Raw genomic sequence first — 15,727 nt, 5'->3', positions numbered from 1 at the left:
AATTCCTTTATTTTTGTTTTGTTTTGTTTGTTTTTTGTTTTTGTTTATTTTTAATTCCTTTACTTTTTTTTTTTTTGGTGAGGCAATTGGGGTTAAGTGACTTGCCCAGGGTCACACAGCTAGTAAGTGTCAAACATCTGAGGCCAGATTTGAACTCAGGTACTCCTGACTCCAGGGCCAGTGCTCTATCCACTGTGCCACCTAGCTGCCCCCAATTCCTTTACTTTTAATATATTTTTTAAATTTTTATAATTTATGGAATACTAGGTTAGAAGTTATTCTATACAAAGTGACCAGTGATCCCTTAGTTGCCAAATCCCATGGCTTTTTAAATCAAACCTTATCCTTCTTGACCTCTCTGCAGCCTTTTCTCAATAATCTCTTCTCTCTGGGTTTTAGGATACTTTTATCTCCTAGTTCTCCTACTACCAGCTGACTACTCAGTCTCTGCTGGATATTCATCTGGGTCATGCCCACTAATTATGGGTGTCCCCCAGGGTTCTGTCCTGAGCTCTTTTCTCTTTATTTATTTTTTTATTTTTTGCGGGGCAATGAGGGTTAAGTGACTTGCCCAGGGTCACACAGCTAGTAAGTGTTAAGTGTCTGAGGCCGGATTTGAACTCAGGTCCTCCTGAATCCAGGGCCGGTGCTGTATCCACTGCACCACCTAGCTGCCCCCCTTTACTCTTTAAACTACCTCAGTTGGTGATTTCATCAGTTCCCATAGATTTAATTACCATCTCTATTCTAATGATTCTCCAAATCCTACCATCCTGCCCTAAGTTCTCTGCTGACCTCCAGTTTTATATCCCAACTACCTGTTAAATATCTTGAACTGAATATCCATTAGACATATTAAACACAACATGCCTCAAACTGAGCTCCTCTTTCCCCCTCAGCCCTCCCCCCATTACAGTTCGGGGTATCACCAGTCTGCCAGACTCAAAATCTAGGTATGATTCTCAGCTCCTCACCATCTCTCAACCTCCATGCACGATTTGTTATCGAGAACTGTTTATTTCACCTTTGCCCCTTTATGTCCCCTCTGATACCTTCACCACCCTGTTGCAGGTCCCCATTTCCTCCTGCATGGACTATTACAATAACCTGTTGGTCTATCTCCTACAAGTCCTTCCCCTCTCTAGTCTGTCCTCCATTCATGCACCAAAGTGATTCTATTCAAGTTCCTATATGGTCGGAACCATGATGCCTTTCTTCCTCCCCTCCCCTCAACAAACTCCAATGGCTCCCTATCACCTCTAGAATCAAATAATCACAAAATCCTCTGTTTGGCATTCAAAGACCTTCATAATCCAGTGCTCCCCTACCTTTGCAGTCTTTGCACACCTTATGTGTGATCCATTGACACTGGATTACTTGCTGTTCACCAAACAAGATATTCCATCTCAGCTCCAGCTGTTTTCTCTTACTGTCATCCAAGCCTGGAATGCTTTCTTTCTTCATCTCCACCTTCCTGTTTCCTTCAAATCCCAGCTATAATCCCACCTACTACAGGAAACCTTTCCCAATCCCCCTTAATTTGAGTGCCTTCCCCCATTATTTCCTATTTATTCTGTATATAACTAGATTGTATATATTTATTTGCATGTTTTCTCCTTGAGTAGATTGTGAGTCCCTTGAGCGAAGGGACTATATTTTGCCACTTTTGTATCCCCAGTGCTCAAAACTGCTTGTGGCATATAGTCAGTACTTAATAAATGCTCATTGGCTAATTGATTTCCGTTGCTTCTGGTTCTCCCTTATCTAGTCTACTACATTGATCTACTTCTGTGTGTTTTTATTTAATGCAGTACCTAATGGTTTTGATAACTGATGTTTTATAATATATTTTGAGGTCTGGAATTACTATTGCTCTACCATCCCTACATTTTTTTCCATTATTTTCCTGGATATTCTAGAACTTTTGTTCCTCCAAATGAATTTTGGTATTATTTTATTGAGTTTTGTAAAGTACTCCTTTGATAGTTTGACTGGCATAATATTAAAACTGTAAATTAACTTTAATCTTGTCTTTTAAAAAATATTATTGGTATGACCCAGCCATGAGTACTGAGTATTCTTCTAGTTAAGTTGTTCTTTATTCCTTTAAAGGGGTGTTCTACATTAGATATGTTTTCAGACATTTTTCACATATGAATCAATTTTATTGATTTTTCTCCTTTTTTTCTTTTGTTTCATTGTTCTCCTTTCTTTTCTTTTCTTTCTTTTTTCTGGTGAGGCAATTTGGGGTTAAGTGACTTGCCCAGGGTCACACAGCTAGTAAGTGTCAAGTGTCTGAGGCTGGATTTGAACTTAGGTCCCCCTGACTCCAGGGCCAGTGCTCTATCCACTACAGCACCACCTAGCTGCCCCTATTTTTCTCCTTTCTTTAACAATATTCATTACATGGGCTATCTCTTGGGATGGGAGAAGAATACTGGGAAAATTGCCAATGTAATAATGTCAACAACAATCATTTAAAAAAGAAATATAAAATACATAACATACAATCTCTAAGGTAATTTTTTGAAACAATTAGGGGTAAGTGACTTGCCCAGTGTCACACAGCTAATAAGTGTCTGAGGTTAGATTTTTTTTTTTTGGTGAGGCAATTGGGGTTAAGTGACTTGCCCAAGGTCACACAGCTAGTAAATGTTAAATGTCTGAGGCTGGATTTGAACTCAGGTCCTCCTGGATCCAGGATCAGTGCTCTATCCACTGCACCAACTAGCTGCCCCTGAGGTCAGATTTTAACTCAGGTCCTCCTTACTCCAGGGCTGGTACTCTCTACCCACTGTGCCACCTAGCTGTCCTTGTCTAAGGTAATCATAAAGCTGTATCCCTGTTCTGTTTCCTCTTGAATTTTCTATTGAGTTCTTTAAAAAAAATTCATAGACATTCATTTTAAAATGTCAACCATTATCATTAAATCCTTTCCCTTTCCAAATAAAAAAATTCTTCCTTTTTCCACAATTGTCCCAAATACCCAATCTCATTCCTTCTGATTTTTAAAATGATGTGATCTTTTGTAATCAGGTCAAATATTCATTTTGAGTTTAGTATGTTATGAAGCATCAGATGGATATCGAAACTAAGGTTCTACCAAACTGCTTTATAGCTGTGAGAAAATAGTGGGGTTCTATGAGACCCAGAAAGCCTGGCCAGACCTTTCTTAAGACCAGCCCAGAGTTAGGAGCATTTCAAAGGAAATGTATTTGGACTTTGGACTGTGAATACAGACAATAGAAGTTACCTCATTAAAAACCGTGCCTACCTGAAGGCTTTTTCCCCTCAGAAGGCTCCTACTCTGACACCAGTGTGTACTGCTCATGGACCACCCTCAAGTCCAGTAAAACCAATAGATTTGAATGATGCTAGCCAATTAGCTTTGAGTAGTGTGGAAGGGCCGCCTCTCCTCTGGACCGCAGGAAACTTCTGCTCACACACGCTCAGGACATGCTCTTGGCAGGGACTTGGAGGAGGAGGCAGCCACCCTGAGCTCTAGCTCTCCTGCCTCCTAGATAAGGCCCTTCTGAATTTTCTGAGCCATGTATTCTCTCTTTACTAATATTTAATATGCTTTAATAAATGCTTAATACCCCAAATTGGTGCTAAAGCCTCTAATTTATAAATAGCACTATATTAGGAACCCTAGCTAAGTTTCCCTAAAACTTGGGACAGAAATAGGGTGACCACATATAATTTTAAATGCCACATAGCTATCTCATTGGTGTTTGGGCAGCCAGGTGGCACAGTGGATAGAGTGCCAGACTTGGAGTCAGGAAGACTCATCTTCCTAAGTTCAAAGCTTGTCTCAGACACTTACTAGCTGTGTGATCATGAGCAAGACACTTAACCCTGTTTGTCTCAGTTTCCTTATCTGAAAAATGAGCTGGAGAAGGAAATGGCAAACTACTCCAGTATTTTTGCCAAGAAAAACACAAACGGGATCACAAACAGTTGGACATGACTGAAATGACTGAACAACAACATTAGTGTTTATAAGAAAAAGAAGAAAAAGTCCTTTCCCCCAAGCACTGATGTTCTTGAGCTTATCAAACAATGGGCTCTTGTTTTCACTTATTTCTCCTTCTTGGGTATCTAATCTATTCCAGTGAATTTTATATGGATGGATGCCTAATGAAATAAGCAGATGGAAAAGAACATTCTTGAAAAGATCACCACAGGAAAACTAAACTTTGAACAACTGACAAATCTGCAAAAGATCCAGAGAGTACTTGAATCATTTGAATTCCTCCTTCTAAAATATCAATGAGATGTCTGTTGAATATCTCTGATTTCTCTTGTGTGCATCTTGTTTGCACATAATTGTTTGCTTGTCTCTCCCACCCCCACCTCCATTAGATTGTGAGCTCCTTGAGAGCAGGAGTTGTCTTCCCTTTCTTCATATTCTCAAAATTTAGCATGGTGTCTGGCATGCAGTAGTCACTTAATAAATGTTTATTGACTATATGACTGGAAAATATGAAATTAGAAATGACCGAGAACAGGACAATTATTAGTGTAAAAGATAGAAAATAAAAATGTTACCTAGTATTTACATAGTGCCTCTAGGGGGGGAATACTAGCTGTTTTCTAATTTTAGCAATCTATTTCTGGTCGAACGTTTCTCCCCAGATGTGGAATGCATTCCACCCTCACCTCTGTCTATAAGACTGCTCGGATTTCTTTCAGGCTCATCTCAAGTGCTGCCCCCTTCAGGATCTTGACCTTATTTTTGTAGCTGTTGGTGTTCTCTTCTTCCTGATTTTCCTTGGGCTTTGATATCTCTTTAAGTGTTTTATCCCCACATTCAAAGTAACCCATTAGAACTTCGAGGATAGAGACTGTTTTATGTTGGTATGCCCAAGGTCCCATGTAATGATTTGTGTGCAGGAGATACTGAATAACTATTATCCTTGCATGAGAGCTTTAAGACCTCAAAGTTCAATGAGACACAGTGGATAAAGCACTGGCCCTGGAGTCAGGAGGACCTGAATTCAAATCCGGCCTCAGACACTTAACACTTGCTAACTGTGTGACCTTGGGTAAGTCACTTAACCCTTATTGCCCTGCAAAACAAACAAACAAACAAAAACAAAAAAACCCAAAAAGCCAAAACAAAAAAACCTGGATCCACCAGAGACCATCAATAGTGAAATCCTGTCCCCTTCACTCTGGTGGATCTCTACCCTTTCCCAAGGACCTGTCTAATTAGGGAGGTACTGGTAAATGTTTACCAACTAGGTTCTCTGAGTAAAAGAATGTATGAAATGCACTTTTAAGCTTAGCCTGCATTACTGACATTTCCTAAAAACTAGACAATTAATAAAATTAAAAAATTGTATCAATTGCCAATTTCTGCAGTGTTAATGCTCACATTGAAAATTTAACGAAGAGCTCTTAAAGGATCTTTAGAGTTGCCTCCAGCATACTTCTGTATAGGACAGTCCTTCTGAACAATAATCTCTAGGTTTGAGACTTACTCAGCAAGGGAAAAATAGTAAGGATTGTTCAAGAGTTGACCCTACTAACTGTGTGACCCTGGGCAAGTCACTTAACCCCAATTGCCTCACCAAAAAAAAAAAAAAAGAGTTGGCCCTAGTTCTCTTCTGAGCCCCATCTCCTTCAGGGAAACATACAGTCCTTCATAATGCTATAGTTTTACCCTAGGTGGACCTTCAGAAAAGTAGAATGTAGTCGAGTTCCTAGGAAACTGTCCACATTTGACCTACACAATTGACTTGACTTGAAGGGTGAGTCAGTCAGTTAGCAAATAAGCATTTATTAGGCATCTAATTTATGTCGGGACCTGTGCTAAGCACTGGAAATACAAATAAAGGCAAAATACAGTCCTTCCACTCAAGGAGCTCACAATATAATGGGGGAAACAACATGCAAACAAATATGTACAAAACTATATAAGATAAATAGGAAATAATTATCTGATAAGAATCCAGAGGTCTTGGGAAAGGCTTCATGCAGAAGGTGGGATTTTAGCTGGGACTTGAAGGATGCCAGGAGGTGGAGATGAGGAGGGGAGCACTTCAGTAAAAATGTCTGGACCCAAGAGATGGCCAAGGAGGCCAATGTAACTGGATTCTGGAGTATGTGATGGGGTGTAAGGTATAAGAAGACGGGAAATTTTGGGGGGTGTAGATTATGAAGTATGTTGTATTTGATTGTCAAGGTGATAGGAAGCCACTGGACTTTGTTGAATAAGGGGGTGACATGTTTGGACCTTTGTTTTAGAAATTATTATTCAAAGGCATGATCCAAATGGTTCCTCTCCACTGAGACACTTTTCTAAATCTTTCCCTTCAATAACAGCCAGAAAAAGAAGTATTTATTAAGCACTTACTATGTGCCAGGAATGAGTACTAGAGATAAAAATACAAACAAAGAGAAAGTCTTTGACATAAAAAAACTAACAATCTTTAAAAAAAATGTATTCAGTTAAAATTTTTCCGTTCCAATTTCTCTCTCTTCCTTTACCTGCTCCCACATCCATTAAGAAAAGAAAATCAAAACCCATTACAACCATTACAAATATAGATATAGATACACACACATGCATGTATATGTATATATAATCCATATATATATATAATATATATCCATATTAAACAAATTTCCTCATTAGCCATGGTCCAAAAAATTCAAAAGCATGAAAATCAAAGAGGAGAAAATATGCTTTAATCTGCATTCTGCGTCTATTAGATCTCTATTCAGGAGTGGATAAGAAGTTTTATCATAAGTCCTTTGAAACTATGGTTAATGATTCTAACGATCAGAGTTACTAAGTCTTTCAAAGTTGATTATCTCTACAATGGTGCTATTACTATGTCAATTGTTCTCCTGGCTCTGTTCACTTTATTTTGAATCAGTTTGTACAAGTCTTCTTAGGTTTTTCTAGAACTATCCCCTTGTCCATTTCTTTTCTCTTCTTTCTTTTTTTGGTTAGGCAATTGGGATTAAGTGACTTGCCCAAGGTCACACAGCTAGTAAGTGTCAAGTGTCTGAATCAAGATTTGAACTCAGGTCCTTCTGACTCCAGGGCTGGTGCTCTATCCACTGCGCCACCTAGCTGCCCCATCCAGCTGCCCTCTCCATTTCTTTTCTAGATCTGTATGGAGAAGATTTTTGGGGGGAGATCACTATTTTTTCCTACTCATCTGTCATATTGGCTTTCTATGATTTGTCCTTTAACCTATTGCTATTTAGGATTTTATTATTAAGTCTCCATCTAAACCTGTGTATTTTGTTTGTAGTCCTTGAATTTATTACTATTTTGTTGTGTTATGGTATGTAAAAGATCTGCTTATACAATGTTGTCTTTTAATACTTGTTTAAGATATTCCCAATGCATGATCAAGTTGCATAAATGTTTCATAGGGTAGAACAAATACAAATAAGGACTATTTATACAGATAAAAAATATATTATATTAGCAGTTCCATCCAGAAGCCACTATATGTAGTTAAGCTCCAATATCTTTAGCAATTTGCTCAATTGTATACTTTTTCTTTAGTTTATCTTTCTATTAGATTTGTCCAATGAGGAGAGAAGAATATTAAAGTCTACTACTTTTATTGGGCTACTCTTTGTGTCCTCTAGTAATTTAGTTAATTTTTCCTTTACGAATTTAGATGCTATGGAATTTGGAGAATATAAATTCAGTGCTGATAATGGTTTGTTGTCTATGATTACTTTCATCATAATGTATTTTCCTTGTTTATCTCTATTGATATTGTGAATTTTGTTTTTGTATTATTATAAATTCTGCTTTTTAAAATTCACCTCATACATAGTAAATTTTTTCCAGCTTCTCATTTTTATTATTTATGTCTTTGTTTTAGCTGTGTTTCTTGTAAGCAACAGAGGATGGGATTTTGTTTTCTTTTCCAGTATGTCACTTTCATTTTATTTGATTGTTTAATTGATTCACATTTAATCGATTCATATTCATATCATCCCCTTTGATTGTCAACTTTTCTAGCTCTGGAGTTTTACTAAATTTATTGATTCTTTTTTCTTTATTCTTTTTTTTTTTTTTTTTGGTGAGGCAATTAGGGTTAAGTGACTTTCCCAGGGTTACACAGCTAGTAAGTATTAAGTGTCTGAGGCCAGATTTGAACTCAGGTCCTCCTGAATCCAGGGCCAGTGCTGTATTCACTGTACCACCTAGCTGCCCCCTTCTTTATTCTTGTTATTTGGTCATCTAATTCTTTCTTTCTTTTCCCTCCTTTTTTCCTTCTCATAAATGATTTTCCTTCTCATAAGTGATTACAAATTCTCCCCTTCCTCTTTTCCAACTTATTTTGTCTGTTTTGTTTTCCACACCTCTTTTTAAAAATAATTCTTTACCTTGTTCTCTCCATTAATTTTCTTTCTTGTCTATTCTAAACTTTTATTCTTTAATTTATAAACATTATGCTTATTTATTCTTTCTTGTCTCTTTGTGTTCCTCAAACTCCAAAAAGTCCATGATGTTATTGACCACTTCTCCACTACTACCCCCAGCAGGCTTTTTCTCTTGCTAGTAATGTCTCCATCTCTATGGCCTCCTCTTTTGATTAGTAAGGGTTTTTTTCCCTAATCTCCATTTGAGAAAGCACCCATATCAACTATCATTCTCTCTTCAAACCTTGACCAACTCATGATGCCTCAGAACATGTTCCCTACTCTTCTTCCCCCTTCACTTTTCAGGTCTCTTGTGTGTGTTTAGAATGAAAACTCCTTGTGAGCAGCTGTATTTCTTATTGGTTGTAGTGTATTCCCAACACTTAGCATAATGCCTCTCATATAGTAAGCATTTATGAAATATCTTCTCTACCTATCTTTCTCTCACAGAGTAAAAGCTCCTAAAGTATCCAGGGTACTTCTTCTTAGCAATCTCCATGTTATTGTTTTGTAGATCTTTTTTGGGGTGTCAAATGTTAATTTATTGCAATCATCTCCTTTGTAGCTTAACTTGCTGGGCACCACAGCACCACTATTGATGTTATCAATGACATCATGAGGATGCCTGCCATCAATGTTGCAGCCCACAGACTAGGCTGTTCCAAGGATCTCTTTAATGGTTTCAGAGAGCTCTCTTGCCAAGGATCAGTGCCTCATCTGTTGAGCAATGTTGATGATCTCATTGAGACTGATGTTTCCACTGTGTTTAATATTTTTCTGCTTCTTTCTGTCCTGAGGAGGTTCCTTTAGGGCTTTGATGATCAAGGATGAAGCAGAAGGCACAACCTCAGTCTGGGCCCATCTGTTCTTTTTCATTTTTCTTTTTTTTTTTTTTTTTTTGGTGAGGCAATTGGGGTTAAGTGACTTGCCCAGGGTCACACAGCTAGTAAGTCAAGCATCTGAGGCCAGATTTGAACTCAGGTACTCCTGACTCCAGGGCCAGTGCTCTATCCACTGTGCCACCTAGCTACCCCCTGGGCCTATCTGTTCTGAATGGTAAGTTTCACTGTGATCCTTAGCCCTTTCCAGTCACCAGTTGCCTTGGCAATGTCATCACCAACCTATTTGGGAGACAAACCCAAGGGACCAATTTTGGGGGCCAGAGCTGATGTGGCACCAACTTCACCACAAATGCACCTTAAAAACATGACTTCAATTTCATTAGAATCAAACTTGGATGGCACAGAGGCAATGAAGGTGGAGGCTTGGCCTGGATGCTGTGGGGTGACTGCCTGTCAGATAAACCTAGATTTGAAATGAATGAAAGAAGTTGAACCTTCACTACCATGAGCTGGGAGCCAACCCCCCCAAAAAAACTGTTTTGTAGATCTTGCCCCTTTACGCCTTTATTTGTTTGCACCTCACTCTTAGAAATAATAATCTCAAAGGAAGTAATGAGAATAGAAGCATTACCACATGATAGAAATCTCCTTGTTCCAAATTGTTTTACCTTTTGCCCTGATCATAATTCTTTTTTTTACCTATTTACCTTGAAATTTCCTCTATAGGTCTTTGCCTTCCAACCCTTCTGTATGGCAGGTACCTTCAGTGAGTTCTGATTTCCATTCTTCTTTTTTTTTGTGGGGCAATGAGGGTTAAGTGACTTTCCTAGGGTCACACAGCTAGTAAGTGTCAAGTGTCTGAGGCTAGATTTGAACTCAGGTCCTCCTGAATCCAGGGCTGGTGCTTTATCCACTGTGCCACCTAGCTGCCCCTGATTTCCCTTCTTCTGAGGCAGTTTATTTTACATGGAGACATAACACTATCTCAGAGGAAATGATCTTTTTGGGTACTAAGCCCTGCATATTAGTCATAATCTAAGGTCTTCAGATCCCATTACAAATAAATGTCTTCCTTAATGGTACTGTTTTCTTCAGTGGGATTCCCTTCCCATGCCTGAGATCTCCCTCTTTATCTTCCCTGTTTAAATCCTTCCCTTTTCCATCTCACCCATTCTCCTTCAGGCCCTATTCTTCCTGATATCCTACACGAATTATTTTCCCTTTACGGTTTACCATAAACTGGATTTATGTATTTATGTGCTATATTCCTCTCCATCTTCCACCTCTCCTTTCCCTTTTTATTCATCATCTCATTCTACAATTTTGTACCACAAATACACCGATTCACTCATCACTTCTCCAATTTATTTACATTTCTCTATCATATTTTGTCTCCTGTGTATTTTTTTTTAGAAAGAAATCTCTTAATGGTTCCTCTGCTATTGTTTCTTTGTAAAGAGAAATCTGTATGTGAATCTTCAATTTTTTAATGGTCTCTAGAGATGGGGTAATTTTATTATTTGTCCTTTCCTTGGAACTTTTCCGTGTTTACTTTTTTCATACATCATTTGTTTTGGGTGATGCAAGTTGAATCATCTCCTCACTTTTGGGGTGGTTGTTGTTGTTGAAGGTATGCTGCAAATATTTCTCCTTTATTTCAGCCATACTTTTTCATTGGTAAATAGACTCACATTTGCAGGGCATGTAATTTTTGAGTTGCATCTTAAGCTTCAAAATAAATTCTTCATTTCCTATTTGGGTTTCTGGTTGATGCAAAATAGTCTTCCATCATTTAAATTTCCCTTTAAAAAACCCTGTGAAATTCTTTCTCCAGGTTGCTTGAAGAATTTGTTGATTGTCATTGTAATTATTAAATTGAACCACCACAGGTGCCAAAGAATTGCAAACTTAGGAGCTGCCCATCCACTGGGGAATAACTGAACAAGTTGCAGCATATGATTATGATGGAATATAATTGTGCTGTAGGAAATGATGAAAGGGATGACTGCGGAAATGTCTTGAAAGACTTATATGAACTGATATAAATCAAAGTGAACAAAACGACAACATTTTATATAGTAACAGAAATATTGTAACAATAATCAACTATGATCAATACAATGATTCATGATAATCCCAACAGACTCATGATGAAAAAATGCTATCTACCTCCAGAGATATCTGATGAACTCTGAGTACACACTGAAGCATATTTTTGGAAGCATATTTTTTTCTTTTTTTCCTTGCTTTCTTTCTTGCAACATGGCTGTGGAAATATTTTGCATGACATTATATCTATAATTGGTCCCATATTTCTTGTCTTCTTAATGGGTAGGGAAAGTAAGGAGGGAATGTGAGAATTTGAAACTGACAATTAAGACAATTTTAAAAAGAAAAAAACCCCACCTACCTACTAGACAAAAAGGAATTGGACCACTGTATGTCTTAGAGTTTGAAGTATAAGATTTTTTACCCTAGGAACTATATGTGGATTCTTTTGATTATTACCTTGTTTTCTGTATTCGGCATCTTTGAGCAGTTTTCTTGATTTATTTTTTGCATTATTGTATTCTGGATTTTGTTTTGTTTTTTGACGAGACATGTTCTTCTGGGATTCCTATGACACTTAAGTTGTCTCCATGTACTCTTTCTTTGGGATCAATGTATTTCACTCATATGGAGATCATGTGATTTTCTTCCTCCAGATTGTTTTTCATTTTAGTATATTTGAATTCCCAGACTCTTCTCTATTTGACTGTTCCCTGCCCCACCCCCCATTTCTCTTCTTTGAACAGATTCATGACCATGGGTTCCAGTTCTCTCTATTCTACTAAATATTTCTACTGTACAGGTCGTGAAGCCTGCCACTTGTTCCCATCTAAATTTTTCTCTCAAGGTCAGCCAGTAAACTACAATTTCTAAAGCATCTATTATGTTCCATGCACTTTGCTAAGCACTGGAGAGTAAAAGAAGGACCAAAGACAGTACCTGCTTTCAAGGAGCTCATAGTCTAGGTCCAAGTTCTAATTTCTCTCTTGAACCATTTTGGAACATTCTCCTGCAATTCCATGATCTCCTGGGAACGCATAGGGTTCTGTGTCTCATCAGACGTGGCTTCAATTTCCTTTGTGTTACAATATTCAAGGATGTTTATAATCTTATAGACGTCTTATTAGTCATCTCGCCTTCTAATTTTAGTATCTTTCCCTTTATTTTAAAAGCTTGCATTCTAGGTTGTTATTTTGTTCAAATCCAGCTCTAATAAATTACCCTCTCACTGATCTCCTTTCTATCTTTAGTTTCTTTTTATTTACTGGTTCCTTCCTTCCTGCATAAAAAAACTCACCAGATCATACTGTGTCCAACTTCATCATTCAGCTGAAATAGCTTTTGAAAGTTGCAATGAGGGGGGGCGGGGCAGCTAGATGGCACAGTGGATAAAGCACTGGCTCTGAATTCACGAGGACCTGAGTTCAAATCTGGCCTCAGACACTTGACATTTACTAGTTATGTGACCCTGGGAAAATCACTTAACCCTCATTGCCTGGCCAAAAAATAAAAATAAATAAAAAAGAAAGTTGCAATGATCTCTTAATTGCCAAATCTGATGGTCTTTTCTCAATTCTCAACCTTCTTGACTTCTCTGCTGCATTTGATTCTGTTGACTTTCCCCTCCTTCTGGGCACTCTCTCTTCTTTGGACATTGCTCTTTGGGTTCTCATCCCTCCTTTATGACTTCTCTTCTTCTGTCCCCTTTGTCAATTCATCATCCATATTACATTTCATAACTGTGGCTGTTCTTCAAGGCTCTGCCCAGGGCCTTTTCTTATATTTCTATACTCTCATATGGTGACTATAGCAGTTCCTTCAGTTCTATTTATCATCTCTATGTAGAAGACTCCCAGATGTACATATTCAGCCACAGTCTTTCTCCTGAGTTTTAGTTTCACATTTCCAAATACTTACTAAACATTTCATGCTGGAGGACCTGCAAACATCCCAAACTGAACAGGTTCAAAACAAAATAGGATCTTTGTTTTCAAATCCACCGCTCTTTTGAATTTCACAATTTCTGTGGAAGTCATCCCATGTATCTAATCAGTTGGCAAATTTCTACTTTCACGGCATCTTTCACATCTCTTTCCTCCAGTCTACTTACATGGCCACAAACCTGATTTATGTTCTCATCACTTTTCACCTAGAATAATGTAGTAGTCCCAAATTCATCCATTCATTCATTCATACCTGCTAAAATAATTTTTCCAAAACACAGGTCTGATCATATTATTGCTCTGTAGCTCCCTATTGTCCCAAGGATCAAATGTAAACTAGTGTTTATGGCCCCAACCTACACTCCCTGAATTATTTATTCCCATCAATATATTCTAGTCTAGGCAAACTGACCCTCTTGCTGTTCCCTACACACAACCTCCCATATCATCTCTTGTGTTTTTGCATTGGCCATTTCCCATGGCTGGAATGTACTCTCTCCACATTTAGACCTCTTAGAACTCCTTATTTCCTTCAAAACTCAGCTCACGTCTCCTTGTTCATGAACTTTTTCCTTAGCTCCCTAGCCATTAGTGCTCTCCCCTATAATCACCTTGTATTTATCTGACATATAATTTGTATATGCTTAGTTAGGGAATGTAAGCTTCTTGAAGGCTGGCAGGGTTTCTTTTTTGTCTTTGTATTCCTAGTGCCTTGTACAATAAGTACACATAGTGTATGCTCAATGATGATGGATTTTTAGGGGGAACAACTTCGCTTTATTGTCATTTCCCAATGATCCTCCTCACTCCAACCCTTTCTTACAACAAGGAATCATTTTATGCAAAACAAAATCAACACACTGGTCTTGTCTGGAAATGTAGGTCTTATTTTATACTGGTTATTCCCTGTGTCTTTCCTGATGATTGGGAGGCTTATTTCACCAAGTCCTCTGAAGTGAAGATTGGTCACTGCATCAATCAGATTTCTTAAGTTTTTCATATAGGTATAAGTATATGATGTATATGTATATACGCATGCATATATATGAATATACATATATTATACACATATGGACATATACAAATATTATTGCAATCGGTCTATAAATGACCATTTTTCTGTTTACTTGGCTCTGCTTCAGTTTCTCCGAGTCTTCCCAAGTTTCTCTGAATTATTCATATTCATTAGTTATTATAGGGCAATACTATTCCATTATTACCAACATAAAAGACTTTGTTCAGCCATTCCTCAATCAGTGGGCATCCACTTACTTTTGTATTTCTACTTTTGAAAAATTGTTCATATCCTTCAATCGCTTATCAATCAAAAAGCAACTTTTAGTCTTATAAACCTGAATCAGTTTCCTATCTTGGCTAACAGGTTTTTATCACACATTCTTGATGTAAAAAATTCTCCCTACCAATTACTAGTCCTACGTACACTGATTTTGTTTGTGCAAAACTTTGAGTTTATAGAACTTGTTTGTTTCATCCTTTGTATTCACTTTTTATTTCTTGCCTAGTTATTAAATCTCCCTCAAACCAAAGTTGTCAGATTCTTTCTTCCTTTCTCCAATTTTAAAAATCATGTACCTTTTTATAAGATTGCTTACCTATCCAGAGGTTATCGTGGTACACTGGTTGAGATGCTGGTCTAAGGCTGTTTCACCCCAAATTGTTTATGAGGTTTCCTGGTAGTTTTTCTCCAAGTAGGGAGTTCTTTTCTCAGTACATTATATTCTTAGGTTTACTGAATACTAAGCTACTGTTTATTTCTATGTCTTATTTACCCAGCCTGTTCCACTGGCCTCCTTTTTTATTTTTACTGCTTTATAATTTGAGATCTGGTGAGGCTAGATCCATCATTACTAGTGTTGTTTCCCCCCTCATTATAGCTTTTGAAATTCTCGACTGTTAATTTCTTCTAAGTGAATTTTGTTATTATTGTTATGGCTCTATGAAATAATTCTGTTGGTAGTTTGATTCACATAACTTTCAACTAATAGGTTATTTTGGACAGTATTGCCACTTTTATTATATCGACATAGCCTAAATATAAAGAATGATTTCAATCATTTAATCCTTCTTATATCTCCATAAAATTGCCCCCCCCCCCATTGTAATTCTTCCTCCGTTTCTCTAATTCCCCATCTCACCCAGTCTGGAAGTGTGTAAGAGTTAACATAGGCCTGATCTCATTACTGACCAACATGGGAACTTTGGTCTACTTTTTCTTACCTAGGCTGGATCACTCCCCCCATCCCCCTTAGCAACCTGGAGGACAACTGATCTCAGGTGTTGACCATAGTGTTGCTGGACTAAATGTGGACACCTGGTCAGCTTAGCATACTGCAGTACAGAACTCCTGCACCTAAGAAATCCACTAGATTCAGCTTCCCTGGTAGCTGGGATTACAGGCATCTGTTACCACATGCAGAGACAGTCGGACTGCTATAAATCTCGCATGTCCTGACAGAGTGCTTATTTCTT

The 15,727-nt window shown here is 37.8% G+C and overlaps 1 pseudogene; it reads right to left on the bottom strand.

Annotated features, from left to right (window-relative positions):
- Positions 1-8,482: 8,482 nt before the first annotated feature.
- On the bottom strand, positions 8,483-11,774 carry LOC122748337 (annotated as a pseudogene).
- Positions 11,775-15,727: the final 3,953 nt, after the last annotated feature.

Source organism: Dromiciops gliroides, chromosome 3 (assembly GCF_019393635.1).
Source record: "Dromiciops gliroides isolate mDroGli1 chromosome 3, mDroGli1.pri, whole genome shotgun sequence".
Taxonomy (NCBI): domain Eukaryota; kingdom Metazoa; phylum Chordata; class Mammalia; order Microbiotheria; family Microbiotheriidae; genus Dromiciops; species Dromiciops gliroides.
Note: the sequence above shows the minus strand (reverse complement) of the source record. Positions and strands in the feature narration are given on the sequence as shown.